This window comes from Vigna umbellata, chromosome 9, assembly GCF_029865625.1.
Source record: "Vigna umbellata cultivar VRB3 chromosome 9, Vumbellata_1.0, whole genome shotgun sequence".
Lineage (NCBI taxonomy): Eukaryota > Viridiplantae > Streptophyta > Magnoliopsida > Fabales > Fabaceae > Vigna > Vigna umbellata.
In genome coordinates, this window is record NC_142173.1 from 13510084 (window position 1) to 13526863 (window position 16780).

At 34.8% G+C, this 16780-nt stretch overlaps 1 long non-coding RNA gene across 1 annotated transcript; it reads right to left on the minus strand.

Annotated features, from left to right (window-relative positions):
* Positions 1 to 1655: 1655 nt before the first annotated feature.
* LOC148192637 (uncharacterized) lies at positions 1656 to 14694 on the minus strand. The gene is made up of 2 exons (XR_015781893.1): positions 14448 to 14694; positions 1656 to 2222 (listed from the first exon to the last, which is right to left on the minus strand). It is a non-coding gene; the product is annotated as an uncharacterized LOC148192637 (long non-coding RNA).
* Positions 14695 to 16780: the final 2086 nt, after the last annotated feature.

Consider the following 16780-nt stretch of genomic DNA (forward strand, 5'->3'; position numbering starts at 1 on the left):
ATTGTAAAATTTGAATTTTAATATAATGATAACATTCTATAAAACAAAAAAAAAATTAAATGATATTGTTTCAGGTGTGTGAGGTCGAGTCTTCTTTTCAACGGGATGGTCTTCAACTCATCGCCTTTAAGTTCAAGTCTCGTTCGTCAATTTCGATTGAGGGGCATCTCTCAAAGGTTCTCCGATACCAAAGTCAGTTCGATTTAGATTGTAAGGACAATAAATGGGTAATTAATGTGTAACCTACCTCCTAATCTTGAATATCTATTTATAGACTTTGTAATGGGTTTTTGATTAGGATAAACCTAATTACGACCCAAACAAGATTAATCATGATTTGATCGTTTCATCTCTATAATACTTCAACTTCCTGGTCTGATTTCATCTAAAGTGGTTGACCGTTTGGATAATATTGATCGAACGAGATGTGCACATGCCTTCCAAGCCCGAGCATTGTCTAAGTTATGAAGTGGTTTGTTCTTTGGCCGCTAGGTTTTGTTACTCTTCTTGTTGGTCATTCGTTTTGAATTATGACCATTTAGAAAAACAATATGATGCCTTAAACTTGGTGCTTGTCAGAATTTGAAGCGTTGGATTTTTCTAGACCATTAGATGCGAAAAAGTATAACGCTTGGGGCTTGAAGACGGTTGAGATGCCCACTTTTATAAATAGGGGTGGGCTTGACCTATCAATTTTACCTTTTTCTTTTTCTGCTTCTTGCCAAACCGACCATTTTCTTGCTTAAGGTAATAATGTCTGTCATTTCTCTTTCTTCATTTGAGGAGTCTTCTCGTAGGGTAGCTAGGGATCAATCGAGCAAAGTTTGGACTTGTCTAGGAGTGCGACAGTTGGTGTAAATATTAAGGAAAATAAGAATGACTCTCCTGAATTTTTTGAGGAGGATTCAATCATTGAGATTAAAGTGGATATTTCAAATGAAGAGAATGAGATGAATCTCCCTATCATTCTAGGTTGTGACTAGACGTCTTATGAAGTTCGCAAATACATAACTCACTTTCGTTGGGGTAGGGATTTATGTTAATGGGACGAAATATCGAATGTGTGTTGATGGATTGACAAGTGTACCAAATCACACAAGTAATATAAAATGGTAAGACCAAGTATCGTATCCCTGAAGACTCTCGGCACTAGACAGTTGTGTGATAACTCGATTAATTAAGACTTAAATCAAAAGAGATCATTGGTTTAAAATGTAAAGATAGAAAATTAAATATGAATGCAATTGATCAATAGCAAAGAACACAATGATGACCGGAGGTTGTTTATAAAATGAGATGATTATGTTGTTAGGGTTTGATTTCACCAATTTACTCTCATGTATATAAGAATTCTTCTTTTTACATTAATGTTAACGTCACTCACTAAATTACTTAGAACCCGATCCCTCGGCGATATAAGCCTACCTTAATTCCTAGTTCGTACAATTCCTAGCGTTCCTAGAAAATTAAGTCTGAAGATCAAGAGCTTAAGACGACCAAGTACTCATACCCTCATCCCTGAGAAATATTACCCTTGGGAGAATTCAACAAGAACTTGAATTGTAAGGAACCTCTCGACACTCATGCAATTCATAAATCATGCTACTAAATGAGTTAAATAAAGCAAGCATTGAAACAGATGAATTCCCTAACAATTAATGAAAAAACATATAAATTAAGAATCAATTCAAATACATGAGAGTTCACAAGGTTACATCATCCTCCAACAACAAATAAAGTTTAGTTCCCCATAGACATGGAGAAACTAGATGAATAATGGAAAAGCATGAGACAGTGAAACCCTAAAAGTAGAAGAGGAAGCTCCCGCCTCCAGATCCGCCTTCAGAGAGTAAAATACTGTGTTGTTGTGTTGCTCTAGCCAGAGATACAAAACCTAGAGTGCCTGGGTCCTTTAAATAAAGTCAGAAAAGAGTAGAAATAGGGTCCGGTCCAAAAGAGTCGAAACAGAGCAAAACTTGGGCCGGATCTGCGACGCACGACGCTCGGGCGCCCCATTTAGGGCGCCTGGGTGGTCGACGATGCTCATATAGAGCTGAAGCCTTCAATTGGACGCCCGGGCAGTGGACGTCGTTCTTCCGAGGCTCAAGCCTCCAGATAGGGCGCCCAAGCTTCATGCGGTTCCTCCTTTTGGTGCTTTTCCAGGCCTTTATGAGCTCTAACTCCTTAGCACTTCATATCTGCTTTCCGCATTCTCTCATTACCTATCAAAACAAGGGAAATTAGTCATAAAATCATCAAATTCAACCTCAACTCTCTTATTCACACAACTTAATGAAAAAGCATGAGTCCAAGCAAGTTTCTAAGTGAAAAAAGGGTGTATTTAGTATCAAAATTACATCACAAATAACGGTATTTTTAACCGTTAACACAACCCCAAACTTAGAACTTTGCTTGTCCTCAAGCAAAACAGATTGTAACTCAGCTTTTCAGAATAATCACTATAATGACTCAACCTTTTTCAAAACTTTTTCTTTCAAATAAGCAATCACTTTTATCAACTCATCATATAGATATCAGTCAAAAAGTGTACAGATGCCTTAATTAATTAAAAATCTGTGTGATGCTCATGTACTTCAACAGATGCTATCCTTAAGAATGATCAATCAACCAAGCAGAGATGCAATCAGAAAATCAAAGAACTATTCCTCACCAAAGAAAGTGTTTCACTCAAGCACTCAAAAGTGTATCACTCAAGTACTCAAAAGTGTACCACTCAACTCACAGGTGTATAGTGAGGTGTTGGTGTTTCTTTCACTCTGCTATTACAATGTTTCTTTCATTGTTTTTCATTTAGTTTCACTATGTCTATGGTGAACTAAACCTCCATTGTTGTTGGGGAACCGATGTAATCCTTTGAAACTCTCATGTATTGAATTGGTTCTATATTTTATATGCTTTGCTTCATTAATTGTTAGGGTTTTTCTTCTATATTCTATGCATGCTTTGTTTAACTCATTCAATTGCATGATGATTGATGTTATCTATATGAACACATATAGATAAATCTAGAACTGAGGAAATTCTCCCAAGAGCAATATTACCTAGACACAGGGATAGGAGGATTGGTTGTCTTTAAGCTTCTGTGCGAATGTAATGCATGAATAATTGCTAGGGAGACAAGACATTGTAAACTAGTGATTAGGAGTAGGCTTTCTTCACCAAGACATCGGGTTTAAGGTAAATTAGAAAGTGACATTAACATTAATGAAGAAAGATGAATTCTTGAGTACATGAGAGTGGATAGGATAAATCGGAAACCACAACAACATCATCATTCCATATTTTACATCAATCTCTTTTGCTTCTTTCAATCCAATTGATTAAACACTTGCATTCATGTTTATTTTCCGCAATTCAAACACAATGATTTGGTTTACAAGTATAATTTAATCAACAAATCACATAACTGTCTAGGGCGTGAGTCCTTTGGGAAACGCTACTTGGACTTACGATTTTATTATTACTTGATAACAAGTTTTTGGCGTCGTTGCCGGAGTCTCGTGGTTTAACTATTTGATAGGAATGGTTTTAAGGAGTTGTTTGTGGTCTACTAATGCTTAACAATATGTCTTGTGGTTTTGTGAATTGTGTTTGATGCGGGGATGACCTCCTCATCGGGTAAGAGAATCAAGACTATAGGATCCCAGAGGAAGGATAACGAACCAGAACGCTCCTATTCCAGCAAGTTCCTTTCCCGCAAGCATGAGCGTCATTTCAATATTGTCCAAGATAGAAGGTTATTGATGGAAAGGAAGGCTGGAAAATTTGGAGAGTAATTGGAGAACAGGAATTAGGGGAGACTAGCCACTTATCCTGCACCAGCTAACATAGCAGTAGTGAAAGAATTTTAAACCAACGCAAGGCAGTTGGGTGATCATCCCAATGAGGACTATATATGAGCTATGTTAGAGGACACACCATTCGGTATGATCCTGATGCCATTAACAGGTTCTTAAATACAGAATGGGTTGGTGAGCAGTGTCAGTTTGCTTTGAGTATGGAAGAAGGAGCAGATTTTGTTGATGTGGAGAGCGTGCTTTACGTGCTTAGAGGGCACTTTCAAAGAAATAGGAATGGTGCTGTTGTGAATATCGGGAGAGCTGATCTGACTCCTTTAGCAAAGTACTGGATGACGTTCTCTCATGCCAACATCCAGCCTTATTCGCATGTCTCTGATATTATTGTCAATAGGGCTCTTCTTCTGTACTGTATGCTGAGAGGGATGAGCATTAACATTGGCCAGGTCATAGCCAATGACATATAGGTGTGTGCAAATACTATGAACAATAAGGCACCTTTGGGGCATCCTTCTCTGATCACATACCTCTGTGAGCTAGCTGGAGTGAATATTTCTACACCGCCGTTTGAAAGGCCTAAAAAGGCGATTGATGAGGCCTACTATAGGCAGTATTGTGGCAGAGATGAGGCAGCTCAGCCAATACCACCACGTCATCCTCGCAGAGGAAGAGGACCACCACAGGCACCTGCACAGCCTCATGATGTAGAGGCGTTTCAGATGAGAGATATGTATATGTCTCTTATAGATGCTAGGATGTAGTCCATCCACAAAGGGCAGGTGACCACAGCAGAAATGATCATTGGGATGTAGGATACACCCCCAGGACATCGGTGGACCACGGATGAGTTCAACAATGTGGTGGCATGGCCAGAGGAGCAAGCTCAGGCTAGTGGAGCTGGAACAGCTGAAGCTCCAGCTATGGATGATGAAGAGGATGATGATGAATTTGAAGATGCAGAAGATGAAGGAGAGGAGGAAGATTCGGATGACAACATGGGTTATGAGGAGCTGAGATAGTATCTACTGATGGATGCTATTACCTCTAGAGTAGGATTTTTTCTATCTTTTGTTTTGTACTGTTGAACTTATTTGCTTATGTTATTAGAATAGGTTGTGATGTACTCAGTGTAAAACTTTATCTGCTATGATGGTTTGCTTGTTATTTATGCATGATGAGTATTGCTTGATGATGCTTGGATATTGATTGATGTTGAGATTATGCACTATATGTTGATATACAGGTGGTTGTTCACAAGCTATGTGAACAAATGCTTGATGTTGTGATTGTGATTACGATGCTATGCAGAATGTGTATGTGGAATGTTGAATGAACTTATGTGTGAGGTTTTGAACTCCAGAGTTTTTGTGATTGAATGCTATTACATTGAAAGCATGAATGACTTTGTCCAGGTTTCTATGATTGAATCACTTGCTTGTATGTGTCATATGATCACGGCCATTTGTTGGTAACCCTTTATTAGCCAAATGCATGATTTTAGCCCAATAAAAGAGAGCACAATGTGTTCTATCCTTTGAACCTTTAGCCTTGAACATGATAGAAAACCCTTTTTGAAAATCTTTACCTTGAGTTGAGCTGAAAAATATATTGTGGTATTGATAAATGTTCAATTTTAGGGTTGTTGGGAGGTCTAAAAAGGGAATATGAAAAGCATTGAGCTAAGCACGTGAAAAGCAAAATAAAAAGGAAAGAAAAGAAAGAAAAAGAAAAGCTCAATGCAAAGGAAAGTTGAGAAGAAGTAAGAATGGTTGTGTTCAATTGTTGATTCTCTTAACTCAAGGATTTTGTGATCTAGAAAAACCAATTTTCTTCTTAACCCAGCCACATTGTAAGCCATAGAAAAGTCCTTGTGATGATGCTTGCTTGTGAGGGTGTTTAATTGTGGTTAAATGAAAGGCAAAGTTGATTCATGTGATATTGTGATAGTAGAGTGAATGAGTGACCTCTATACACTTGTGGGATTGAGTGAGACACTTTATCTAGTGAGGAATAATTCCATGAGCACATGATTACATCTATGCTTAGTTAATTGATCATTCATGAGAATAGCATTTGTTGGATACTTTGTGATTATGTGAACACCACAATGAGTTTGATTGAATTAAAGCATGTGTGCATCTTGACTGAATTATTTTTTATGAGCTGATTTGAGTAATTACATGTCTTGAAAGAAAGAGTTTTTGAATGTGGTGAACCATTGTATGGATTGGTGGAAGACTGAGTTACATTTTGTTTGCTTGAGGACAAGCAAAGTTCTAAGTTTGGGGTTGTGATAACGGTTGAAAAATCATTATTTTTATACTTAATTTTGATATTAAAAACAACCTTTATGACTTAGAAACTAGCTTGAAATAATGCTTTTGCTTAAGTTTTGAAAATAAGAGAGTTGGACTGGTTTTATGCTTGGTTTTCCTTGTTTTGGCAGGAATTAAGATGAATTAGATGAAAGAAGTTGAAGTAGTAAGGAGCTGGACTCAGGAAAGGAAGTAAAAGTGCACAAAAGAAGAGTCCCATTCACCCCTCAACGCAACTTTTACCGCTGAGCGGCGTTCTGAAGCACCGTAGTCACCACTGAGGGCTAAAACTGTAGCTGAGCGCCATTTAGAAGAACCGCATTTACCGCTGAGCGCCAAAAGTGTCGTTGAGCGCCATTTAATTGGGCTTAAGCCTACTTTCTGTAATTCTTAATAAACTATCACTACAAAAAAGAAGGGCATTACCGAAGGCCAGAAGCCCTCGGAAACAGCCCAAAACCGTCGGTAAAAGGTAATTACCGAAGGCTTATCGACGGCCAAAGAGCCCTCGGTAAATCCCTTGTCGCTAACATTTACCGAGGGCTTTCGCCCTTCGGTAATTACCGAGGGCCAAAAGCCTTCGGTAATTACCGAGGGTCAAAAGCCTTCGGTAATTACCGAGGGCCAAAAGCCTTCGGTAATTACCGAGGGCCAAAAGCCTTCGGTAATTTCCGAAGGGCGAAAAAAAAAACAGGGCGCTGGGCTGCTGCAGAATGTGATGCTAGAGTGTTAAACATATGATTGTAAATTAAGAGATATTATACAATAAAATTAAGAGATATAAACCTCAATCTGGATTATGTATTTTTACTACTGCATCTTGAAGAGAACTAAAACCAACATCAACATAGGTATATTACCTTCTTACATCATGAATTGGTGTAATGAAATTGGCTGTACTTAAATGTTAAAAGGTTGGGTTGTTGTTATACCTTGTTTACATTCACGTGTTGCCCTCACTATGTCTACAGGAATGTTTGAACCAGAAGCAAAAACACCAATCATAACAAATAATTAAAATTCAACCTCAATAGTCAAGAATGATCAAGTTCAATAATGCAGAGCTAGAATGGTAGGAAATTCATTATGGATGACATGAATAAAAAAAACTCACAGATTGTATATTTTTGAACTAAAGTTAGCAGTTACAGCTGCCATAACCTCTTCTATCTCCTTTCTCTTTTTATTCACACACCATTACTCTACAGTTTCACAACCACACACTCTTGTCTATTCTTCTTCTGTTTTCTTCACATCACCACCACACTGTGGCTCTTCTATTGAAACACATCACCCACACCTTACAGAAATAAAATAAGAAATCCTTCCACATGCATGCTCTTCCCACATGGTCAAATAGCCAAGGATTTTTATGCAGAATATACCATCAAAACAACCAGATTTTTATGCAGGTTATACAGCAAAATAGTAAGCTATTTTTGCATAATTTTACACCAAAACAGCAAAGATTTTATGCAGAATTTACAGCAATACAGCAATGCAGAATTTTATGCAGAATTTTACAGCAATACAACAATGCAGAATTTTACAGCAATACAGCAATACAGCAATGCAGCAATGCAGAATTTTATCATCATTTTAAAGATATTTAAACACTCAAACAGTTTGAAAACAGATTGTAATGTGAATTCACTGGTTCACTTCCATTTTAAAGCCAATTTTGATGGTTTAAGACATGATTCTACATATAGGCATAAAAATGATCATTTCAACAGTGCACACAACTTTAAAATGGCAAAATAAACTTGCTCAAACATTGTATATGCACAAACACAGCAAGATTCAACAAATCATAGTTACTATAGACAAATATGTATGAAAATGTCACCAAAATTGCATCAGAATTTTGTTGTGTCTTAGGCCATTTAAAATCTCCTAGCTAAGATTTTGTACCTAGATCTGGTGAATTAGGACTTCCTTTAGCTTTGTTTATGCTGTACAGTTTGATTCCAGTGTGTGTTTTCAATTCTAGTGCTAATTTTGGGTTTAAAATGCTGCATAATTGGCTATAGCAAGTGTGATTTGAAGCATCTGGTTGTTTCTGTCCATTGTGAATGTTTGAACAAGTTTATTTTACCATTTCAAACCTGTGTGCACTGTTCATTTCGTCAAATTTGAGCCTACATGCAAAATCACTTCCTAAACCATCAATTTTGCTTAAATTTGGAAGTGAATTAGTGATTTTTGAGTGTAGTGTGATTCCTTGTTGTTTCAATGTTTAAACACCTTTAAATTGATGATATAAAGTTGCTTGAATCATCACTTGAGCTTTAGAAACACTGCCACTCATTTTTGGATTTGAAAGCACACTTTTAAAACCATTTTTCTGGTGCAGTTTTCATTTTTAGTGTGTTTAATTTTGTACATTCTTTAAATTTCAATTATGGGTTGGCAAGAGCTGGTTACATGTTTGAAAATGGAATTATATGATCAAAAAAGTATAATCCAATCATAAAAATCATTTGAAAACCAAGCAATCCAGTTTTGAACCCCAAAAACCGAAAATCACAAAATCTGCACTTCTTTGGAGACTTTCATCAAACAGTTGCATTTTTATCAAACACCTTACTGCACTACTTTTGGCTCTTCGTTTTTTACTTTTCTTGCGTGCTTAATCTGATCTAGTGCCTCTCCTAGGTTCCTTTTGTGTCCCTCTATTGATTCAAGGCTTAAAATCATTTGAAATCCACTTGTTTGGCCTTCAAATTGTGCTACAAAGTCTGTTACTTGAAATTAAAATCTGGTGCAGTGTAGATTTATGCTGTGACTGGTTTAGTGTGTGGTGGGGTGTTGTGACGTTTTGGTGAGGCGTCCAAGGTCCAGAATTCTTGCTCCAAGGGGGTAGCATATTAGGTAATGGAAGGGTTGCTGAATTGGACAAAGAAGTAGCTCTAAAAGTAGCAATTTGGCTTGATTTTCAACAGCATTTCACCAACTTGGAACCACTTTTTTAGGTTCTAACAACTCAAACTTTGAGTTTTACCTAATCCTTTGCTTTTGACTAGTTTCTTAGGTTCATTTCACTACTTTATACTTGTTAGGATGTTGACTATATTAGGTGAATTGACAATTTCTCACCTTATAAGTACACTTTTTATAATCTAAATACTCAAACTTTGAGTTTTAGGTTATTCTTTGCTTTTCACCAATTCAACAACTTTGTTTGGTGAATTGAAACTTGTTAGAACTCAAATTTAACTCAAAACCAAACTGCTACTCAAAATCACCTTTCTACTTCCCAAAATTGACTCAAAATTGGTGGTTTTGAAAGTGATTTTGTGCCTAAGCCATTCTAACACTTTGCTAATCATTTTAACAGTTTTAAGTCATCAAAATACACTTATTTGAACTCTAATTATGCATAAAACAGAAATGCAACTCAGATTCACTTTGCAAGTTCCAAAAATGGCTCAAATATGATGGTTTGACATACTAAATTGCATATAGGTCATTCTAACTTCATATCAATGGTTCTAACAGCTTTAATACATCAATTTGGACTTGTTTAAACTTCCAAATATCACAAAATCACAGCAGAACGAAATTTGACCTGTAATGACTCAATTAGGTACTTTTTACTACATTTTTTAAGGTTTTAAGTAGTGTCATTTTGAGTTTTAGGGAATTTTTTGCTTATGACCACTTTCCTACCATCATTTCACTACTTTAGACTTGTTAGGATGTTAACATTACTTAAAATTACTCTACTTTTGGTGAATTGGCAATTTGTCACCTTTTAAGTGAACTTTTTAGGTTGAAACTACTCAAACTTTGAGTTTTAGGTACTTGTTTGCTTTTGAGTAGTTTCCTATCTTCACTTGACTAATTTAGACTTATTAGGATATTAACATTAGTTAAAATTAGTCTACTTTAGGTGAATTGCAAATTTCTCACCTTTTTAGTAGACTTTTTTAAGTTCTAACTACTCAAAATTTCAGTTTTAGGTACTTGTTTGCTTTTGAGTAGTTTCCTAGTGTCATTTCATTACTTTAGACTTGTTAGAATATTAACATTAGTTATTCTTAGTCTACTTTAGGTGAATTGCCATTTTCTCACCCTTTTAGTACACTTTTTTGGGTTCTAACTACTCAAACTTTGAGTTTTAGGTAGTTTATTGCTTTTGAGTATTTTCCTAGCTTCATTTCACAACTTTATACTTGTTAGGATGTGTAGAATACACATTCTTAGGTTACCATAGGTGAATTCCTAATTTCTCACCTTTTTAGTACACTTTTTTAGGTTTTAAGTACCCAAATTTTGATATTTAGCTACTTCATACAATTTGACATCTTTCTTAGCTTCATTTAAGTTCTTTAAACTTGTTAGACTAAGAACATTACACATTGTTAGGTTAGTTTAGGTCAATTTCGAAATTGTCACCTATTTACAACACTTTTTAGGTTTTAAGTACTTTAATTTTGAGATTTGTGTACTACTTTGAAATTGACATGTTTCTTAGTTTCATTTAAGTACTTTAAAGTTGTTAGGATATGAAGATTGTACATTCTTAGGTTACTTTAGGTGAATTCCCATTTTTTCACCTATTTAGTACACTTTTTAGGTTTTAAGTAGCCAAATTTTGATATTTAGCTACTTGATACAATTTGACATCTTTCTTAGCTTCATTTGACTACTTTACTCTTGTTAGGATAAGAACATTGCACATTCTTAGGTTACTTTAGTGCAATTTGCAACTTTTGACCTTTCTAGTGCATCTTTCCGATTTTCATAAGCAGATTTTGATTTCTTTCCTATTTTCATTAGTTACCATAGTTTTCAATAGTCTTGTACCATTTAAAACATGTTTAGATAGTTACATTACAACTTCATCTGTTAGTTTAGAGAATTTTTCATGATTTGAGATTTCTAGCATAGTTTTAGGTTCTCAATAGTCAATTTTTGAGTTTTTGTAGAGAGGTAGGTTTTAGGTTGTTTCTTAACTTGCTTTTAACATTTAAAACTTGTTTACAAAGCTGCAGTGCATTTTACTGCACTGCAATTAGTGTAGTCCTCATTTCTATACTAGTTTGAGTGTACTTTTAGGCTTTCTTTAGTAAGTTTTAGAATCTCTTAGAATTAGTGACTTTTGAAGTGCTCTTAGTTTTCTTTAGACATTTAAGACTTTATTAGGAAGTTTCTTTACAAGTTTGTTTCTGTTTTAGTTTAGTTCTTACTTTTACCTTGTTTAGCCTAGTTTTAGAGTGCTTTGGTAGGTTTTGAGTATTGAATTCTTGAAGATTTTAATTTTTAAGTTGATTTATAGCTTTCTTTAGTCATTCAAAATTTGTTTAAATGGATTTTACCTCTGTTTTTGAATGATTTTTATAGATTTATTTTTGAATTGATCTTAATAGCAGTTAAGTATCTCAAAATAAACTTTCATTCTCTTATTAAATAGTCCAAACAAATTAACAAATAGCTTTAACCCCATTACCCAAATATGATACATTCATGCATCAGTATTTAACATTCCTACATATTAACTTAGTCCTCAAAATCACATGCTCATGACCATATTACAAAAACTTCTCTGCATCTTTATTTCCTAAATATCCCTTGCAACTACAACATTTGCACTACTTGGTTACATTTAATCTTATCAGCACAATAACTAAGAGTATAACTAAATTCAATAATCACCAGCCATCATACAATATTCTAAACTCAAAAGATACAAATTTGATTTTTAGTTTCGTCCAACTCAAACCAGATTTCATCCATTACGTTTAATCCAAACAAGAAATTAAGAGCTCTCCATACCTGGAAAATGTGTTTGCCCTCTCCGCAAAATGTTTCCTCCAAACTCCGTAACCTCACCTGTCTCGCACTCAACCCGAAATGTTTCCTAGCTTGCACTCGCACCTTTCTTTACTCTTTAGTTTCTACAATCACTTGCATTAGTCTATTTCTAACCCTCTCTTCATGATTGAACTCCAATAGAGCCTCCCAACCCACCACGTTGCGATATACAGCCCAAAACCACACTGGCAGCTGGGACAGGGATGACTGTAAATCACTCCTCCAAGGTTTCGTGCTTAGGATTGATGCAAAGGACAAGGGTTTTGTGGGCGAAGGGTTTCGAGCAAAGGGGGAAGGGGGTTTTCGTGGCCAGCTTTGAGAGGAGACGAAGATTATTACTTTGGTGCGAAATGAATTTGAGAATGGGAATATCTTATTTTTGGCCCTAATTAATCGAACACATTACCGGCGGCTCACAAGCCTTCGGAAAACGTTATTTACCGACGGTCTAAAGGCCTTCGGTAATAAGCCTTCGGTAATTAACGCATTTCTTGTAGTGTATATAAGGGTTTAGTCGACCTAAGGTTTGTATCTTTGGACAGAAAGAGGCGCAATCACACTTTCTTCATCCTTTGGAGGCAAATTTTGGATGCGGAAGCTCCTTTCTTCAAATTTTAGGGTTCTATCTTTCATTCTTTCATTGTATTTCATTTAGTTTCACCATGTCTATGGTGAACTAAACCTCCATTGTTGTTGGGGAACCGATGTAATCCTTTGAAACTCTCATGTATTGAATTTGTTCTATATTTTATATGCTTTGCTTCATTAATTGTTAGGAATTTTCTTCTATACTCTATTCATGCTTTGTTTAACTCATTCAATTGCATGATCATTGATGTTATCTATATGGACACATATAGATAAATCTAGAACTGAGGAAATTCTCCCAAGAGCAATATTACCTAGACATAGGGATAGGAGGATTGGTTGCCTTTAAGCTTCTATGTGAATGTAATGCATGAATAATTTTTAGGGAGACAAGACATTGTAAATTAGTGATTAGGAGTAGGCTTTCTTCACCGAGACCTCGGGTTTAAGGTAAATTAGAAAGTGACATTAACATTAATGAAGAAAGATGAATTCTTGAATACATGAGAGTGGATAGGATAAATCGGAAACCCCAACAACATCATCATTCCATATTTTACATCAATCTCTTTTGCTTCTTTCAATATAATTGATCAAACACTTGCATTCATGTTTATTTTCCTCAATTCAAACCAATGATTTCGTTTACAAGTCTAATTTTATCAACAAATCACATAACTGTCTAGGCCGTGAGTCCTTTGGAAAACGATACTTGGTCTTACCATTTTATTATTACTTGATACGATTCGGTACACTTACGGAGTGTTAACAAGTATCAGTGCTACTTCCACCACTCTTCTAATAGCTTCACTAGGTATCACAAACATAAACTCAATTCCATAAGAAATAAACCATATTATGCTCACACAACAAGCGACAAACCCATATATGATAAGCATTCTCGAAACAATAATAAAGAAATCATCAAAATGATGACAAGTCAACCAAACCATAAAATACTATTTAACTACCCGTGTTACACTCAAAACAAGAGTTACACACGTCTCAAATTAAGTTAAGAACCATAACAAAGCAACTCAATATTTTGTAGAAACCATGCACTTGATATCACTCAACCGACAACATTTTTCCTAATTCAATCATGTTTTGTTTCCCTTCAAAACCGCATGAATTATTATAAATTTCAATCATCCAACTACAATATAAATGACCCCTAATACTGTATCTTTATATAACATTTATATAAAGGAATACTAAAAGAATTCAGGTGAATAATTCAATTAAAAGCATGCAATACTTACTAGTAACGTTATTATATTTTGCATGCCACTTAATATATTAATACTTTGCTTGCATTCATTACGAGAATCCGAGAATCTACTATTTCATGATAAAAGAATACTATTTGATAACATTATTATAAATTTAAGATACCTAACAACGTGTAATGAACAACTGGACTTTGTCTTTGCATAAAGCAAAAGCACATCACACGTAGAACGAGGCATATTAATTCATGAAGAATAACTTGGAGACATTAGCTTATTCGACATTTCCTTTTTCATGCATTCACTATTTGCTCAAAAACTCAAACCCAGTAGAAACTACTGCATACAAAACCTTACAACATCGAATGGAAGTCTTATCCCCTGCTACAACCATTTAAACAATAACATCCTTCTAGCCCGACTCTAATATAATTCCACAGACTCACACCATCCCATTGTGTAGTCCAATTTATTACAGTTATAGTCATTGAGATAACAGTGATGGAAACAAGACGAAGTCAGACCCAACTAGCAACCAAGGTACACACAACCACATTATAGAAGAACAGAACCGCAATTATACGTTCTATAACAACAACCATAATCACATACATTCATTCCATGGATATCACACATTAAGCACACCAAATAAAATAAGCAAGGTCAGTTCCCCTTACCTGGATTCCAGGGGTTTGTTCACTTTACACTTGCTACTCTTCACGGTTTTTGATTTTCTAATCCACCTACACACTCTCACCGTGATGTAGGAATAAGGAATCTTTCCCTTCTCTGTTTGGCCAAGAAAGTTGAGAGTAGGGTTGGTCTCCAATCTCTCTCACCACACTCTAGGTAAGAACAAGGATGCTAGGTTTGCTCTCCACCATGTCACGACTACTTCCAGTTATCATCTCCCTACTATCAGTACTTTTCTTTCACAACTCCAGGGTATCCTTAGGTTTTATCCTAAATCCCACTTAAATACCTCCACCCTAATAACACTTTCAGTTTTCCTATTGTTATTTCATTTAATTATTTAATTATTTAATTATTTAATTAAAACCTAAATTCCAAACCCTCACTTTTCTGCATGCACGCACCAAACTAAATTTAAGAAAACCGTCAGCCCCTCCTTATTCGAATAACCTAAGAGAATTTCTCTCTCCTCCCTTAAACTTAGGAATCCATAAAAATATAAAATAAAACAATTATTAATTAATTTTCCTATATCTCTTTAACACTTTTATCATCCAATATCATGCAATAAATAAATATTTAATATTAGAAAATATAAAATAAAAATGAAATATATTTTTATTTTATCCGGGTCTTACATTCTTTCCAACTCCAAAAATTTCGTTCTCGAAAATTTAAAGTTACCTACACTTGTATCCTTTAACCGAAATCCACCATCTCCTAACAAAAACCTTGCTAAACCATCCAACACATAGCTACACTAATGGTTAAACAACATAGAACAGGATTTCTAAGGCTACAACGGTCAAACAATAAATACACAATCAGGGCATTTTGATCAAACCACACAGCCACTTAACCACAACCTAATCTATCCAAAATATTCCATATACCTCATACTTATATCAAGCTACATTTATCCCCAACAAGATGCGTTTGGCTCTCCATTTCCATGGAGAGCCTTAGAGCTTACAAAATGCCAATCGAAGAAGAAAAAGAATCCAAAGAGGAAGAAGGGAGTGTTCCCACGAACCCTAGCAACCCTCCAAGCTCTCCTCTAAATGAAATCGTGCCTCCAAACCACCAAAGACCCAGACGCCTTCGTGTTTTAGTATTAAATAGAGCAGATCTGATATGTCAACAAAAGTCGCGATTAGCGCCCTTACAAGGAGGCCCAAGTGCCAACTTTACGAACTGAATGACGCTCTACGCCTTAAATGAGGTGCTCAAGTGATACGCTGTCGTTGAAGCTATCAAATTAATACTACTTTTCAAGGCAACTTCGGTATTTCCAAGTCAGTAGTCAAGAAAGTAGATAGAGTTAAAGTAACCTTGAGAGATGAATACGAAATTGTTTTTCAATATTTGAATCTTATGAATGTTATGTAATGCTCAAGAATGAAAGTGAGAAACTATGCTAATGGAATTAATGTTTGAAGAATGTTTGAAGAACAAAGAGGAAACTTAGAAAGAATTATTATGAGATAGGTTAATTCCACTACTTTTCCAAGATAGATTCATCATCATTTATCCACATATCATTGTTCAATTGATTATTGTTCAAGTTTTAAATTAATTAAAGTATATTCTTAATTAATTTCAGGGTGGTCATGTAGTTAACCAAAGTATATTCTCATTCAAATGAAGACCTTTCTAGATTATTCACTATGAATTCAATCAAAGTACATTCTCAATCAAATTCTGTTGTGTTTAATCATGTCTATTTTTAAATCTCCTAACCAAATTAAAAGATAATTAATCAAAATAAATTCTCAATTAATTATAGTTGAAATTATTACCACCAATCAAAGTACATTCTCAATTGATAGCAAAACCCGTTTATCTTATATCTAATATCTTCCAAATATTCAAAAGATTTAATCGGTTTTTGAGAATATTTGATAATATCTTTTCTAGATTACAAAAGATTTGACAAATATTATCTTTTGATATTTATTGATATAGTTAAATAATGTAATTATTTAATAATATCAAATAAAATATCTTAAGATATATTTTTTCCAAATTATCTTTTAAAATAAACATGCCAAAAATTACATTTCAACCCTTTTTATTTTATTCAAAATTACACAGAAGTCCAAAAATTTTCTCTAATTGCACTTTAGACTTTTCTTTTTTTCAGAATTGCAATTCAAACTTTAATTTCAGGTGCATCAACAAACATTAGACATCCAAAATAATTTATGCAACTAAAATCACATTTTAAGCCTGTTTAATTCCCAAACTCGATAAAGCCAATAATGCAAAATCTTATTTTAAATCAATCATTTAAGCATAAGAATCTCATAAAAAATTT